This window comes from Varroa destructor, unplaced genomic scaffold, assembly GCF_002443255.2.
Source record: "Varroa destructor unplaced genomic scaffold, Vdes_3.0 BEIS01000001.1, whole genome shotgun sequence".
NCBI lineage: Eukaryota > Metazoa > Arthropoda > Arachnida > Mesostigmata > Varroidae > Varroa > Varroa destructor.
In genome coordinates this window covers 27209774-27228463 of record NW_019211454.1, presented here as the reverse complement: position 1 = coordinate 27228463, position 18690 = coordinate 27209774, and the positions used below count along the sequence as shown (strand labels likewise).

General features: G+C 41.9%; 2 long non-coding RNA genes across 5 annotated transcripts in view; one reads left to right on the top strand and one right to left on the bottom strand.

Annotated features, from left to right (window-relative positions):
* The window catches only part of LOC147758456 (uncharacterized), a 31116-nt gene extending 23760 nt beyond the window's left edge, over positions 1–7356 (bottom strand). For 3 of the 4 annotated variants that reach the window (XR_015327608.1, XR_015327606.1, XR_015327609.1), the window contains exon 1: positions 7224–7356. This is a non-coding gene — a long non-coding RNA (uncharacterized LOC147758456). Of the gene's footprint in view, positions 1–4351; positions 5131–7223 lie in introns of all 4 variants that reach the window. The other variant, XR_015327611.1, reaches the window with a different exon arrangement.
* Positions 7357–7575: 219 nt separating this feature from the next.
* LOC111255455 (uncharacterized) lies at positions 7576–17581 on the top strand. Its single transcript, XR_002675495.2, has 3 exons — positions 7576–7734; positions 9641–9707; positions 12631–17581. It is a non-coding gene; the product is annotated as an uncharacterized LOC111255455 (long non-coding RNA).
* Positions 17582–18690: the final 1109 nt, after the last annotated feature.

Below are 18690 nucleotides of genomic sequence, written 5' to 3'. Positions count from 1 at the left end.
TGTGTTTTGATATTCTCTTACGATAAACCATCCGAGAACCTACTCGATCGACACGAATGCAGAAGAGTTTTTGCATTGGTAAATCAGTCACAAACACTGACCCCGCATGAGGAACTGAAGGGTTTCAGCAATTGAATCACTCCTGCTGCAATTTCCCGTGCTTTCATTATTTTACTGCATTGCTAAAGCGGTGAGCACGATTGTTAGCGAGGTACGGAGGAGGTAGATATATGGCTCCCATCGGCAACAGGACCATACTTGTTTTGCTGCATACTATGTATGATTTTACGCTTAGCTAATGTAGCTTTACTCCTGTATGGGAAACTACTCACACTTGGACGTTTCTAATAATTTGAATTTCAAAATAGAATATTACAATTAGAAGGATTAGGCTGCTCTCCATACGTTTCAACAAGATTGAAAACGATTTAAGGAATTATACATATTACGTTGCAATGAATAAGTGTGTCTAATGAAAGTTACCATTGCTTAAAAGTAAACGACCCGTTAGAATCTTAGCACCGTTCATTATACTAAAGTTTAACGAAACAAAGAGAACAAATCCAACCGGTGCGACTAAATGGGTCGCGTGCGAAACCCACGAACAAGTTAAATTTAGAGCACGGAAGAATTCCTTCTCTGATACGAGCGTTTTTCGTGTTGAGGATAATTTAGGCTTTGATTGGAGATAAACTTGGGAGTCTCAAATCGGGCGTTCCGATATCCGGTGGATTCTAGCGCCAGCTAATGTAAAGGCTTATGGTGATGACAAGTCTCGCACCTGAGAAATATAAAAAAAAAAACAAGGCATAGAGCTGGATGGAGTTGGTGTGACCATTATTATTTGCAACCATCGCAAATATAGACGGGAACAGTTCTATTCCTTGTGCGCAAAACGATGGCTACGATTGCCTCGACCGACGGAAAAAAGTTAGACTTGCTAATTTTGAAAGTGCTACTTCGGTAACTGGTCGTACAGGAGATCGCTAAGGATGCTCGGCAATAGGAAGTTTGGCTTTAAGGGAAGTGCGAGAAAAGTTTGTCCATGCGGCCACGTTCAGACCCTCGACTGCTTAAGCATCTGTTAATTCCTAATAGGAGGCTTCTATGTCGAGTTTTTTATTGCCTATATTGTTGTTTATTTTACTTTGATTTAGTATCCAGGGCTCAATTTATCACTTGGCTCAAAATTACATTCATTGCATTTTGTGGGACTGCTTTTAATGTGTCAAAAATACGTACAATATACATACTGTTTTGAGTAGAAATTTGCTTGTTAGAATATCCAATAGTGTTTGTCTAAATGGAAAATATATTTGCGACGCTTTATTTATACGACGTTTCATCTACTAGTGGCTCTTTATTATTTTATTTGTTAAAGATTAGTTTGCAATCGCCGCATTTTCGATCCGTCTAGCTGAACTTAGCTAAACCAGCTAGACTAACTATGGCGCTTTTAAGTAGAATTGTTTTAAATTTGCTAAATTTATAGTAATATGATTATATCTGTTCCTAATAATATCATCGAATGTATATTTATTACACGAACCCGACAGGATAATAAAGTGTGTGTCCACATCGTTTTGTGTCCGAGAGTCACATATGTAAATGGACCCTGTTTCTAGAAGCGAGTATGTAGGGAATAAGAAAACAAAGATTTCCCTAGCCATCAGAAATGAGCAAGATTGGCAAAGCATGAACACAGAAATGCTGATTTAAATCGAACTTGCTAGGAAGATTGCTGACTGCTAAGCTAGCGTTGTTTTGATGTGCTGAAATCGTTGTGTACAACTTTGTTTACTATATTGATTTCGTTCAAAAATGGCGTACAAGAACCTGAAGTACTCCAAAATCAATACGATACAATATAGTGAAATGACCCTTCACGATATTTTGGGAAGTTCGTGGTAGCTACATCACGAAACGTAACGAATGGCCGTAGATAACTTAGAGACTATAAAATGCATTTTTTTTTCAACTTTTTCTTCATCGTAAATGATCTTCATTAAAAAGAAGCCGCTATCTATTGAATGACTCATTGTCGACTCCTTTTTGAGCTTACACATCTAGCTAGAACAACATTATTGTGAGCAGCTTCGTCAAATTACTTCTTTTGCCATACCTAATAATAACGGCCAAAAGCTTCCAGTTTTACGTTTACTATTGCCGTTAAGCATTGCATTGTGAGTTGGCTTCCAGCAGGAAACGAAATGTAATTACGCCTTTGCTATAACTTGACCATACGTTATTGCCTTACGGTGCATAATTGAACTTAACCTTCTACCAGAAGGTTTGGTAATGGACGAGGGATCAAGTGCTGCTGTCCTAAGATATCACGAAACGCAAGAAGGTGATTTTTCCACAAATGCCCGTTCGGCCAACGGTCTTCAACAATTGCACTGAACGCGGCAACGACTACGCACGCGTATCTATCAACATTTGGTAGTGGCTTGGGAACGGTAGACAAACCAAAACACGCCTATCATAGCTCGTTGGCTTTTTGCTTCAGCCAGTACTTTGCCACGATAGCCCACGAGCACAGCCACGCGGTTGTGGCGGCAAGGCGAGGCCTGTGCAATGACTGGCTCACCTCGGCTGCACGATGGATGGGCCGCAGTCACGTACGTGTCTAGCGTAGGGATGCCTGCCTGTTCTTCTGACGTCGGCAAAGCAAACTACAACCCTCTTTTACACGTGCCTCTCTTCCGATCTTATAGAGCGCCTTTTCCACAACTTTTCCATCTCTTTCATACACATGCAGTTTTCTCCCTGTGTACACTCTGAGGAGAGATGCAACCTGAGAAATATTTGGGATGAATGGCCGCACGGCCAATCAGCCAGTCAGGCTGCGGTGTGACCAGAAGCGTTCGGCGCCGGCTTCATTCTAGAATCGACGACCCCTACAGATCCCTTCTTGCCGCACTACAAGCCGCTATCGAACGTCAATGCGTCGATTCGTTTGCCCATTCAGACCGTGTGGCCGCGTATGTATTTGAATCAGAGGCTATTGGAGGGTCTCTGTGTAGAAGCGTTCGTTGCAATGGCCAATGGTAGCTCATTCAAATCGTGATGTTCGGCAGGGCGTCAGCCAACACCAGCCCGCTCGCCAAGCATTTGTGGTAGTGCTAGTAGCGACTGTTTGGTAGCAGAGACCAGACGCAATCTACCTGGCCGGTTCACTTAACCCCACGTTCCCCATTTCTGGGATATGTGCAAGTCGCACAGGAGCATGGGGTAGAGTGCCGCAATGGGGCACGAAAAAGAATTGAATTTGGCGATTTTCTAAAAATTGCCACATTTCTGTAGTAGTTTCATATTTTTCAAGATTTTTATGCTACACGCTTCGCACTACCTACATTTATGCAAGAGATATTTAGTTTGTATTGTTTACTTGTAAACATGGATTTCAATACAATTTAGTTTGGATTGCCTCGTATAAGAGTACGGTATTAGTGCTATACTCTAATCTCGGCCACTTTAAACGAATATGCTTTGCAGCCTCCCCTTAGCTGGCCACATGTAAGTAACTAATGAATAGGTGGACTAACTGTTATCTACTACTCTGCCCAACTTTGGACTCATGTGTCGGATATTAATAACTGCCCTATATAATAATTTGCCGAGACATTATATGGACTCGATTCAGGGTTCGATATGCATTGTACTTTAAGTAGTTTTAGTCTATTGAAGTTCGCTAGCCAACCTTGCCCATCGAAAACCACACGATAGCATTGCCCTTATATATTTTCTTTTGTTTTTGATTAATCTTCAGAAACGCAATTAATTAAAACTATAATTTAAATCTCAGAGCTTGCCATGATAATAATAACGATAGATGTTTTGCGCAGTCATCAAACGTTTTGACAGGAAGTGCTACGAAATTATACATAAATGTAGAAAAACCACTCAAAAACTTTGGTTTTTAACGATCTTCAGTTAACCAGCGCAGTGCCTGTCTCAATGGCTTCAACAGGTTATTGCCAGCAGCTGCGGTGGCGCTTATTCTTAACTCAAATACGGGTACAGTGACGACAAATCTAACGTGATCGTAGGAACGAAAAGTTGTTATTCCGCAATAATTTTCGTTTGTATGATTAATTCACCAAGGGATTTATAGACAATTACCTCCAATCATCTCCTGTATATTGACCGATAAGATAATTACATAATCTGAAGCACCGTAAACACCTCCATATGTTGCACATAGTAGGAACCATTTTGTAGCCCTTGTCGCACAGAGTTATCCTACCCTAAACTTAGGACTCAGGCACTATCGGTTAGTTTGAAAAGCCTATATATATATGTATATATATATATATATATTGAATATTATGCGAGTTATTATGCTCACATGTTACGGTGCTTGGCTATACAAACAATTCATTTCACAACGATTTTGACATTTTCTTAAACACATTCTATACGACGTTGTCCAATGCAAAATCACTTAACGATAAACTTCCTTCCAAAGATCGTTAGGCCTTTATCGCGTTCTGGTCTGCTGTATTCTTATCGATTTCTGTCAACGCTTTGTGAGAGCAACGATATCGTTTTTAGCTAGCGCCTGTCGCTCCTTCTTGGTTTCGTCACGACTATTGACTTGGTGGCATCGACCAGGAGAGCTGTGTTCTTTCGCCACCTTTTTTTCTTGCTTATGTTCTACGTTCACCATCGTTTGTCCCAACAGTGAAAAGCGGAATGTACTCGGCGGTCGGAAACACCGCAGGGTCAGCATACGTGCCTCGCAACAAAGGAGAGAAAGAGCCGGCACAATAGAGACTGTGTTTCGGCCTTCGAAGCGGTCCCGCTTCATAGGTGGAAGCCAAAGCTTCAATACGCTCAAAATCGAGTCAAGGCCACGCCGTTGAGTGCTGGACTCCTCTGGGAGTAAGCGAAAGTATTTCAGGGCGGAACTTCGTAGAACACGCACACATACACTGGCACTCCACTCTTTTTCTTCCTTTCGATAGAAGATCCACCCACTCAAAGTATCGACAAAGCTGAATGTCTCGTAGGATATTTTCAATCTGTAGAAGAGAACTAGTCGGTTCGAAATGAACGTCAAATCGCACAATGATCCACAGTCGTCGGCGGCAATATTGGTGGATTATTTATCTGTTGAGATACAAACTACAAACGTATGTATATAGTTAATTAATTTTACCACATGGGCTTTGCTTTAATATATAATTGTTAAACAATGTTTTGAAGGACCATGCGTTTGTTTATAAATCAAGTGTTTATCTGAACGAAAGTAGGAGACATAACGACCGATTCCTATTTATATGGACTAATGCAAAGATGGATTCTCCAGCTCTTCGAGTCAGTCTGGCCAGTTAGGAGAAGGGATTAGTGGAAACGAAAGGTAGTAACAAAGTTTTTCAACGGTAGCGTCCTTTCATTCATATGCAATGTGCAAATTTATTATTATTATTATTATTGTGCAAGACAGTATTATTATTTTTCGTTATATATGTATAGGCCTACTTAACCGCATATGCACCCTCACCTAAATATCTACAATACAAACTAAATGGACCTCATTGTTCAACAGCCGCTGCGTGCCTGCTCGTCTATATAATAAAATAGATTAAGAGCTATTGTATAAACGTCTGTTGCATAACTGCTATTTTACTTAGTCGATCAACGCCGTTCGTCCGGTGAACGTCCTAATGCATTAGCCATCTAGCAGCCTCTGAATTCTTGTGGCTGACTAACCTAGCGACCAAGTATCCTTCAAATTAAATGAGAGAACGAATACAGCAAGAAAGCGAGGGTGACATCAGCAGCCGCCGCAGTAGTACTCTGCCAAAGGGACAAACCCACTCATTCCCGAAAAAGAGGTTCTCAGCGTCAGCTCGAAAACCTAGGAAAGCCGGAGAAATAAAGAAGTGCTGACACCGGAAGGCAGTCGGTAGTAGTGGGCTTCAGCCGACGTATGGCAACGTCGCAACGGTGACGGTGGCCACATGAGAAAAGAACGAAGATCTGCTCGCCTGCGGGCTGACGTACGGGCGAGCTGCTCATGACTGTCTGGTGAAACGGAAGGGAGAGCGGAAGCCAGTGATCTCTATTTGTTCCCAAATGAAGTAAGTGGATGGATCAAATAAGGGAAAAATTGTTTCCATCCTTGCACTGCGGCGTGGCCATAGTAGGACCAGCAGGATCAGCAGCGGCCAAGTTTCAACTGTCGCGGATGCTACTTGTGCTATCGGCGCGTTTCTTCGACTACATTCTCCGCCGCCGTCGCCATAACCACCAACTCACAGCAGCAATTTTTCCCATCGTCTCTTCTGCCTTTCTTTTGCTTCGAGGTTCTTTGCTTCAAGCCGAGCAGTCGACCTACCGAAAGACAAAAAGAAGCTGCCAGAGAACGGTCAAAGTCGAGCAAACGAGCGACGAACGACAACGATGACGACAATGACGACTAGAAGTGAGTGACCGTGGATTTGTTGTATGTGTGTGTCGGTCTATGTCGCCACTTCGGTGTTGGGTTGGGTCGTCTGCGCGCTTTTTCCGTCGCCGATGTCTCTACAGGAAGTCCTTCAATTTAGCCCTCAAGAACCGAACAAGTCGCTCGAAAGAGACCACCAGCTACCAAAGAGGGGGAAACAACCTCCGCTTGCGTCTCTCGAAGCAGCGGTCTCCAAAAAGGTTCACTCCCGCCCTAAATCCTAAACCCCACCCATCTCAAACTGCCACGCTTATCCAAAGCTTTAGCTAGAGCCGTTATGCCGAGCTCTCTGTCTTCGACGTCTTTCAGCCAACAGAGAAGCGCCAACGCCTGGCCGTTTGCGATCTCTCCAAGGTCCTTCCAGATCAGTGAACATCGGAGTGGGGCTGAACTAGCTAGACAGGCTTGCAACCAGTTAGCGCATGAAAAAAAGAAGAAAAAACGCAACGAAGGACTAAAAAAGAGAGAACATCAAAATGTTTCTTCCCTGCCTGCGTCTCCTTAGAGGAACGTAAACGGGGATAAAAGCAAGCTAAAAGACACTTCAGCAAGTAACGCACGGTCAAGCCTATATGAATTCGCCCGGGTATATGTACTTATACGTATATGCGCCGTGTTTTTGTATGAGCCTGCTTTTCTACCTTTCTTTGTGCTTTTCTGTGTTTTGTGCACGTGTAGCTGTGTGTCTGTTAGAATGACGGGCATTGTTTAGCGTTATTCTGTAAAAGTACAAAAAAACGGGAAACCGCTGGCAGCGGGCAAAACGTACGTTAATGGTGGTGGCGATGGTTGGCGGCTGATAGGTAGGACGTCTGTCTTTTGCCCCTTGATGCCTCGGTATGTATTGCTCGAGGCAATGCCGACGCTGCGAAAAACAAACCGGTCAGAAAAACCGAGACAGATGCAAGAGAAAAGAAGGACCATGACAAGAAAAGGGCGCAACTGACAGAGGTGCAGGCGAACTGTTGTTTCGAGTAAACAGGTGAAGGAGATCATTAGGCAAGTCTTCAGGGAGCTGCGTGAGCAAGCGGATGGGCGAGCGCCGGACAAGCTAAGAAAGCATCTCACCTCAACTGCGGGTGTGTTTGTATATGCCCAGTAGAGTGACATGCTTTCCGAACATTCGAGTGCTACAAATTCCCTAGTCTTCTGTCTCCGACCTACCTGAGCTATTGCTCTCACCCGTCGCTTTGTCCCTATTACCACGTTGTTTGTAACTCTTTCATCCTCCCCCTTATCAAGAGAGGCAAGTTGAGGCCTGGCTAGTAAAGGGGCAGCAGGTAAGGACCACCAACCCATTCTTCCACCTGCCCACCATCGTCAGTAGAGAAACGCACGCAAGACCTGCCACTTTAAGCACTCTAAACTAACTATCACCTGACGTCAAGAGAACTTAACGGTGCGGTTTTCCCCTTTACTGTTTCCAAGCTTCTCGAAAAGGCGACGTTTCACCCACTGGATAGAGAAAGCGATTTAAGGCGAGACACAGGCTTGATTCTGCGCAGTATCTAGGCACATAATAGTATAAAACTCACGATTCACCTTTAGGTGCTTTCTGTCTCGTGCTTTGATCAAATAATCATAAAACGCTATTCGTATTTACATTTGTGCGATACTTGATAGCCTACTCCATAAAGCAATAAGTTATGGCGGAGTCTATTACTATTACATGCTATCTAGTAGCTACTAGTAGTAGGCATCACAAACGCGTGCAGGAAGTAATTTATGCTATGACTGATAACCCTTAGAGCGTCTTTTTGTTCTAACACAATGAGCTCGCATCGAGCTATTTAATTAAAGGTAACGAATTGAACGATACAAGATGAACGGGACAATTGATTGACGAATTTGTTACAATATAAAAAATATGTAAACTTCTCTATCGAAAAAATTGAGTCAGCCTCTGAACCAAATATGGCGGATGTATAACGCGTCTTCTTAGATTTATCCTTATGTAACAGTTGTGCCTAGAGAAAACATACACACTACTACATTATATGGGACAAGTGCTATAATAAATATGTCTACTTAAATACCATGTAGTCGTGAAAATAGCTTCCAGCCATGTTAATAGTTCAACACTCGAGCATTTGTATAGGCTTAAAACGTTGCAATTTCTGAGCAACTTTGAGCTACCTGAGTTATATGCATGTCGGGTCCAATAGGTCTTTCCACACTGTGCTATAGGACCCAAAAATATATATACAAGAAAGAGAAGTGTTAAGAAACGGCAGGTTTGTCCTGTTAGTGTAGCAGGTAAGAGGTGTAGGCAGCGCCTATTTCCAAACATCACTATTTGCTATTACCATTTTGAGAAATCTAAACAGGGGTGTTCGTGCCTAATGGGAGCTACTACGGCCAAATTCAGTTTTAAATAAATAAAAACAAAAGCTTACGTACTTGCATAAAAACTTGCTTCCATAGCTGACTCTCAGCAATTCTGGCTGTGATATGTCTTGGTACTGTTGAATAGTATTGTTCCAGGGACCTATCAGTAGAGAGGGCTCTCACGATACGAGCAGTTCGCAGACACTGAACAAGCGCGAGGATTACAGAGCTCACCGCCACCCTATTGCCAGGCTTTTCATTAAAGAGTTGAGATCTAGCAGACAAAGGCGGTATTAGAGATGATCAAGGAGACCATCTGCATTTGCTTAAATTGCTTTGTCCGGAAGGGAATTGATAATGAAGCAAAAACATACAAATACCATCATGTTACCTGCAAGAGTTGTATACTATATTAACATTATAGCATAGAGTACTAGCAAATGTATTTAAAGATCCATTGTTCCAAAGGGCTAAATCCGTGATATGTCTACTGACGTAAACTTTTATAGGAAAGCGTTTCTATACCCTACGAATATTGGCTTTTAATACCGGATATTTCAAATGGTCACTTAGAGTGTTTTCACCAACACACTTCTTATTCTAACATGCGATTTATATCAATTGACCCATATAAATTTGACTGTCCATAAAAGCTATATGAACGAAGTTCACAAACATGAAATCGGGATGATGATTTGTTCTTGATGGGCACCGTTGAAGTGATTGCATAACCATTACAGTATACATTGATTACGGTTTAGACATTGTAGGTACAATATGTACATCGTTCTGAAGTTGCTGTTCTGTTGGACAAAATACTGACATATTTATTCGATAAATGTATCTGTTATTTTGCAGATTATGTACAGAATCAAAACCAGTGAGGGCGACGACGTATATAAGGACGAGAGGCGTTTTCATTGAGGTAACCAGTCTAACGGACGCAGCAATACGTGTGGCATAATGACTAAATTACTAGTATAATATGGGTACATTTCCGATTTTAGTCTTTCAAACGTGGCAACGAAACCGTTCAATACAGGTGTTTGTATGGTGAGTTTGTACGAAACTCGTAACGACTCTAAATTGGAGAAGCTCTTAGTCCTTACTAGCACTACTTTTGGGCTCGGACGTGTACCACGCCTGAACAACCACGTCAGAGCCAGCAACAACGGCAAAGAGGCCAAGGTAAGAAAGAAGACCCTTTCCGGATATAGGCCGAGTAAAGAAGCGAGTACTTCGTATGGGGGAATTAGGGAGTTTTTCGACCCTTAGAGCGCGGCGTCTAACAGCCGTGGCTTCACTTGCCAGCTTGACTTAGGGTTGTATGTGTGGATAGGGCGAGCAAGTTTCTCCGGCCCCAATGGCGGCCGTAGCGGCGGGACAGGAGTCTTCGGCCGCCGACTCGAAGATGGACTGAGTTTAGAGTGGGCCAGTTGGGGGCAGGAAGTCGAGAACGATGGTAATCTAATTTACTTTGTCGGCCACCGCTCAGGAGTGCCCCTCGTTTTTCCCACCTCCCTAGCGCTTTTTTCTGACCACCCCGTCGAAACCCCCTTTCTTGAGTCCCTATCTAGTCCAACTTTGCTGGTAGCTGTTTCGCCCCCACACAGCGGTTAAGCCAAAGGCCCATGTCTATCCAAAACAGAACAAAAGTTAGAGAAAAACAGAGATACATCGTATGTGTGCGTGATAGAGATGAAGAACACGGAGGGGTACGGCTTCACGACGCAGCTTGAGCCTCCAACACAGTCATTCCCCCATCTTTACTTGCCTGTCCACTCAACTCCTCGACCTGCCCGTTGTCTGCGTCGTTGGTTCTCGGTCGCGCGCTAACGGACAATAAGTTAAATAATGAACGCCACTTTAGGTTGTGCGGCGGCGACAGGAGTGAGCAGACGCGACTACGGCAAGCTGGCGTGGGTAAAGAGACCTGCTCGACAAGTCGCGAAGCGCTTCCCCACGTCCCCTCGTCTTCCTGCCTCACTCTGACTGCCTTCTTTTCCTTGCTCCCAGGAGTCTTTCCCTCGCTCAGTTTCTGCTTCTTTTCAGTCCCGAAACTGCTGCCGAAAATCGCTAGCCACTCCAGGTGGTGGTAGTAGTAATAGCAATAGGCTATCGTTATTATTATTTTCGAAGGTACAGAACATGATTGCAAGCACTGGCCTGTTCTGACGTGTACGTATTGGTTCAATACATCTCGATAGAAAGCGCTGAAGTGCTGATCTTTGTATGCGCATAGAGTGGTCCGCAAAACATACAACTGTCATCGTTATCAGATCATACTGTTGGTCACTTGTTTAGTCGTTGCATGTTACTGGCTAGGTATCAAGTTTTGCCAAAGCGAAAATGTCGTTCACTTCTTTAGCCTATTGACTTATTCGCCCCCCGTTACAACATCCCTTTGCTCTTCCTCCCTCATCTTCTCCCCTGCGACTTGATGCCTCCCATTCGCCCCTGCCCTGTAATATAGCAGCAATATGTTTGGGCAGAAATAAGCAGCACGGAACCCAGTTACAGGGCTAGCTGCTTCGTTGAAGACTGAATCCAACGTCAACCTATCGAAACTCTATCTGATGACAGTGAAGTTCAATAATACGACACCGAAAATATAGTAGCGACAACTTTTCAATTAAAACAAAGTTCTATAATAATTTTCTACCTAAGATGGATTTTAATAAATTCGCTTAGAAATATGCCTTCCAGTTCGACATGGTTTCTTAAACATTTATCGCTCAATACTAATGATAATTGGACTGTTGAAGAACTAATCGTTTTAAGCCAAAATTTAAACAAATAATCTTTATATTTCAAAATAATACGACTAAATTAAATACGCGCCATTTGAATCGACGACCTCTGTCATTTTTCTGATAACACCATAACCGTAAAACTTTTTCTGGGTCAAAAACTGTGATAGCTGGTTTTTGCAACCTCTTCTTATTGGGAGTTGAATTAACACCCTTAAATGAACAAAGAATAAGCGGATAGTGCAAGATCCGAGCTACACTGCGAATCAATAGAAATTACCGTCGGGTCGCTGAAAAGGGTATATGCGGTCTGACATTGTCATGGGGGATGTTTACCCCCTATGGTTATGGGGACATGTTTACCAGTTCCGGTCGATTTGTTTCAGTGGCTTGTTGTAATTTTGTTAGTTGTTGACAGTAGAGGCCGGAATCAATCAATCGTTTTGTCAAGTGGTAATATTTTATAGTTTGCGATTTTTTTTCCAGTGCCATCCAAAATAGTTCGACGTCAGTCTGGGCTATACTAAAGATGATGAAACACGATGTTTTTATTTTATTTTATTTACACTTAATTGTCGCAGGTGATTTACTTGTCATTGTCCGTGATCAATTTCTTTTCGTTGGGTGTGGAAAAAGTTTTGCAGATTCAGATACGATCGGGTACATAACTTTCATAGAGCTTCTTTGTAGCCAGCTTTCTTGAAGGTGCCTTATAGCAAATTCATTGTAGACATCATAGCTATTTATGTGTCAGTCTTGCTCAACTTTCATCAACAGTAATTTATTTCATCAACCTTTTTTTCTTGTGATCTTTCGACGATTACGAGAGACATCTCTGGAACGAAAACCATCTATAGCATTTTGTTCCGATCGCACGTTTTGACCATAAACAGCACAAATTTCTCTCATAAAGCTGTAATATATAATTATTTTTTTGTTAAATTTTACTCATTTTTAGGGCGTTCTATTTTAAGTAAGTGAACAAAAGCATGCCAATAAATTTGCCGCAGTTACATCTTAACTTTCAGCTGACCCCAATTTGAGATAGATTACCATAAATCGATCTAATTTGAAAAATGGCCGATACTCTTTCGACAGCCCGGTAATATCAAGCGAAAAGCTGCAATCGCACAGGATTATCTTATCGGACGCACTGATGACAGCATGAAGTCTGCTCGAAGGAATAGGCGACATTGTTTCGCCCATTCTCGGCAATAAGATAAGTATTTGCGAATGCTACAGTATCCTTTAGGTAAGTCGAATCAAAAAGGGGTGTAAAGTTTGGATTTTGTCATATTACGGCTACCATATGTTCACGAAGTGCTGCTATGACAGTAGTTATACTTTAGTATTTAATATAAAGTAGCTTTACTACGAGTAATAAACCAGCGCGACAACATCAAAGCCGCATTTTCTCGTAAGTTGCGTCCATCTCGCTTTCCTTACGTGCACCCGTATGTGCGTGTATGTCCGCGTGTGGCATGATCGCGTTTGCGCTACGGGTGTCGTCTTCGTATACGAAGCCGCCTGCTGGAATGGCTCGAGGCATGCGATTTTTTCGGGCCATTTAGCTTTGGAACCATTATAATAAAAGCGAGCGCTAGCTACAATGCGCCGACGTTCTGATAAGGATTGGAAGCGGGTGAATGCTATGCCCGCTATAAACTATCTTTATGTGTTGGATATGGCCTGATTTAAGGGACCACAACGGAACGTTGTTTGCTGCAAGGTTGTCCGCGTGCCGTCCACGATTTAAGGAATGAACCCACATATCATGCTCGTGTAGACCCATAGTAGTGAATCCATGGCTCGAACGGGATTTCAAAATGTTTTCTTCCCAAAATCGTCATTATAATACAATGACGGTTACGGCAATCTAGATCATAATTAAAAACTATTCTAACCTTTAATATTTTTTCGCATAGCATAAAAGTGGCAAAATGCAATCGCGCGAAATTCCTATTACTAGAGAGCATATTTATCAATTTAAAATAATCTGCACATTTATCTCGCTAGTTTTAGTGTCTTAATCAGCTGCAGCTGGCTCGTTGGCGTTTGTCGTGATTTTACATTTGATGGCGAGTCGTTTCTGAAACGAAAGCAGGGGCCACTCCTCATCGAGATCTCCCTAGTTCTCCTCTAAACCCCCGCGACCGCTGTTCTCCACGTTTATGTGTCCCGTTCGTTCGGCATTTCGCATTCAGCGTCATCGAGAGCAAGCGTAGCTTTCGATGATGACGGAGTACCGGATGGAACGGGCATTATCAAGAGGACGGTGCAATCGAAGTCTTATATCAAGGGGCAAACTACCAATGGCAACGAAAGAGGCATAACACGTCTTCCGTATTCTTTGTACATCGTAGACGTCCAGATGCATTTGTACTGTCGTCACATGACAACAACCTTGAGAGAGGCATGTGGTACAGATGGCTCCGCCATTAAATCGTAACTATTGTACGAGAAACCAATCTCGTCAGCCTCGTAAGAGCTGGCCAATTCAATGAGTATATTATTCGTTCTATTATTAGGGACGTTTCCAGATAGAAAAATGTAGCGAGGTACCGTTTATAATACTAAGATACGGTTGACCTGAAACTAGCATCGCGGCGTTGCGGACTGGGGTCGATTGTGTGGAATTTATGTACAATACCTAAAGTTACTTTTTTTTTTATAAGCACTGCGTTTGCTTTATGAATTAGCTTGACAATTAATAATTCGATCTAATCCGTAGTGACGAATCCTGGTATTCCAGCTAAGCTTTCGTGGTCAACATAGAAAGACGTCGACGACTTATCAAAAGGAGCTATTAAAATCCAGAATTGTCTACTTTGGACAATGTTTTGGTACAATGGCGTTCTGTATAATCTATTGTATTTAACCCCAATTTCAAGGCCGATTGCATCAAGATCGATTGCATCTGTTGTCAATTGTTGGCTGCTGTTCATAGAAGCGATAATGCTGGCTGGCCTTTCATGAATAATTTAATAGCAACATGATATACTATTTCATCCCACTTTTTCGAGTATTATTGTGGCCCCAGAACTTGCGTGAAATATGTGGCTAGGTTATACGTCTAAATTTGTACAAAGGCTTATTTTATGAATATAGGTCTGAGGCTTCGCATGTAACATTGACTCCGTTAATTGTAATAAAGATTCTTTCACGAACCTAACCTAACCTACACGAATAGCATGAATGGAGAAGCAAACATTCTTACTGTATGTTTACCTCACTAACTTACCTAACTAGTATTTGCCATCTTTATTTGTCTAAGTAGAGCATAAGATAAATTTGAAGGAGATTAACTATTTTCTTTCATGCTTGACGTGAACTCAAAGGGCATTGTCTGGCTTGCTAGAAGAAGACAAGTCAATTCATAAGGCGTGACGGGAGCCTGGTGAATCCGTTCTGATAACAATAATTACGAATATATGAATCTGTTCTGTAGAACTGTGGCTGAAATGTCGGTGTATGGTCTACTTATAACAGACGGTAAAAACGCGGGGTTTGTCCCTAACTGTGAAGGCTCTTCGAGTGGCCTTTGCAGTTGGGGACCCATTACATCTTATCCACGTATGAATTATGGCAATGGTGATGATGCTAATGGCATGGAGTTTGCGGTGCTCTTTATCGAAACCAGACAACGATTCGGACTTTGAGCTGCGTTGTTCATCCGTGTTTTCCCTAGCCTTCTTTCCCACGCACGCGTTTACCATTCTCTCTTTGAGAAGGGCCCCAGCAGAGATGACGGATCACTTGTTCACTACCTTTTCGCGGTCACAGCAGGATGCCCTTTTTCAGGTACGGATGCAAGAGGAAAGAAACATGGTATTAGTGCTGCTGACAGTAATGTGTCTGGCAGCGTCGCCAATGGACGTAGCGATAGCCGGAGACAGATAGACAGCCACTCTTTTTACGAGGCGCTTTTCTAATGCTTCTGTCATTAGAGATCTTACTTCTATGTATATATGCACGCGTGCAGACGGTTGTTTGGCGAAGGCTGGCCGCAGATGCGATCTCGTTTCGGCGTTACGACGATATCGGGGCCAACAACAACTGCCTCGGGAAAGCTACTAAATTGTAACCATGCGAAACGCGTCAATTTGCAACGAGGAGGAAGGTGTTACACGCCTTTTCATGCCATATGGCGAGCCACTGAACCTGTAGCACACTTCGGAAACATATTATACCGAGAACAGGAAACAGCAAAACGTGTGAAATTGCGCGGACATATATTTATGAGTATATGTCTGTCAGAAGATATGTTGAGACCGCAGGACCCGGATTACGTCATCAACTTAATGATTATTCACTTTCCTATTAAAAGCCCAAAAAAAAGTATACTGTTAAGGGTGTGGGGTAAACAAAACGCCAGAGTCACAATCATGAGAATCCGGATTTGGCCCCAGCTGACGCTTATTATATCAAAACAACTGTCCTGCGTGTAGTATATATAGAATTGACTATTAATTCTAATCCCAATTATTTACTTTGTCATATTGCCATCTTTTGACATAAGCTACGTCTTAAACTTGAATTAGTACATGTACAGCTCGTAATAAGCTATGCCATCGAAAGGTTCTGATCCATTTAACATTTGCGGCAACGTTTCTGATCTCATCCTGTCTCGTATGCTTAATTTTTTCAAAACATATTTTCTATTAAATATTTAGCTGAACCCAATCTATTTGTATCCATGTGCTCAACCTCAAACTACCGAAGTTAACCACAACATCTTAATTTATATCTGGAACTTTCTAGAGAGGGCTAATTCTAAGAAACCCATCCTGGAAACCCAGATGCTTCCGTTTACACTAAACTGGTACAGGTTGAAGGTCCATAATTCATAGTCAATAGCCCATTTTTGTCAACAGGAACGCTTATTGTATGTAGCAGTTTGGTATTTTATGTCAAGACCCTGGTATGAACAGCAATGCATATTACGTAGTAGCGGGCAATGGTACGCATCCACAAAACGAAACCTGTTACACGAGTATCGGTCCCAATTCAGGACAGCAGGAAAAAGTAGGATTACGGTTAAATAATTTGGTAATACAGAACTTGTATCAACGTTGTGACATGGTGGACGTTATCGTCGGTGGTGACAGTGCTGTAGTTGTAGGGAAGACAGCCAAATGGTGTTTGATGTGCTGCTAATTCAAGTGACTATTGAGAACGGCACATGCGCGGTAGATGACTGCGAAAGCCAGTTACCAACGCAAAGTTCCGGATTGACGACGGATTGTACTAAACGCATGGCACGTACGGTTTAGTCGTAGGAAAGACTACTTTAATTATCTGTCGATATGGCTAACAACCGGATTAGACAGCGATTTCTTTATCAATTCATTTGAATTAAGCTACCATCTTAAATATAGCTATATTATATTAAACTTTTATTTGTTGCATCCTATTATTAATTCTTTTTACAAATAGTGAAATGGACGTATCACTGGAAAGTTCTTTCTCCATAGGGCTGTTATTATCGCTTTGTTCGGATCGCAAAAGTTCTGATCTTGAGACGAATACGTCGGCTTAAAAAGCAGCGAATTTGCGAATCTGATTCTTTGCAGATGTTCTATAACAAACTAAGATATATGTTCTGCGTACCGTGCATACCTTACAGTTACGTTCGACCAGTATCTATCATTGTTGAAAAGTGGCTCAATGCAATCTTGATCGAACTCAAAGTTAAACGGCTCAACAGGCCGTTTTGCAGTAACAGATCCAGCTACAGGATCCTTGCTATGGACGCCGCATCTATATGGAGCCTAATTCGACACCTTTTTGACCTACCTCAGAAAGAGCCAAACAAAACATGTCCAAATGCTGTTCAACATACTTTACCTTTGCAATTGGAACTGAAAACGAGGTTTTATGGTTCTAATAAAACGACGACAACAGAATAAAGAACCTCAGGCTGTCGTAACATTTGCGCACCATTAAAACGAAAACTGGAAACAACCTAGTAAATAGGCATTCCATGTTAAATAAACAGATAAGGAGCTTCACAGCAAGAAGTGCTGAGAGCTGACTAATGAAAACCTTAGTTTCTGATACCTAATCTGTTATTTTTAGGTATGCATACTTTAAGTAATGGTTAAGTTAAGGAAATCATCATTCGCTAACATACTATACTTCTACAAAACAGTCATTGTTATCGCTCTTCGACAAAGCTTGCAACTCACAATAGAGAACGAGTGTCAGACGAGCTTTATGCTAATGAACATAACGTCATAAACTGCAATTAATTCTATATCAAATCTCGCTAAGTTTGGAGAATAGATATTTGGTAACTTAAAAGAGTGAAGTTATATTTTTGATTCTTAACTAACTTAAACCATTGACAATGGGGATTATTTTCAAAAATGAATCAATGTGTCCTACAAAGAATAGTCAGTTACGTAATTACCGCTCAGAGCTAAGTCTTCAAAGAGATGTTTGAGAAACTGCAAGCAGGTATCATCCCAGGGGATTCAGTGATCAGCAATTTACGATCGAGGACGCCGAAGTTTCCTTAGGGCCCCGCAGACAGATGTCCAAAAAATACTGAACAGGTCAAATAACAAAGGATAAGTTTTACGGAACAAAATAGAATTATTCGAAATAGATTAAACAAGTTATGAGGTGACAGCTTCAGTGCGCATATCTTATTAAAAAAGGCCTGCGGAACTTTATTCGCAGGAGACAACTAGTACAGATACTATATTATATCACTGTGTTCTTGAGGATGTATTACCTCTGTGAAGTGCATCCGTATGGACAATTTATCAATGTGATAAATTTTTGACGGTTGTCCAGGTAAGGTAAATCAGCTAGAGAAACTTGTGTACATGATGAATGAATAAATGTAATGCCTCGTTTGACGTTGTAGTTTAGCGTGACCCAGATATTAAAATATGAAGCAAATCGTGTAAAAACATTTAGTAGCGGCTTCGGAAGTTACATTCATCATACACTCAATTGACGTGTGAAGTAGCACATACAGCTAAAGAGCACGCTGAAGTAGATTGCAGAAAAAGGGATCTTAAATTAAGAGATTATTAGAACTATCAATTCGATTAAATAAAGTCAATGAACGCAAAACGAATGCGGATCCAAAAATCTTTTGATGCAAGAATTGTGTTGCCAGTCATAAACAACGAAGCCGAGCATGCG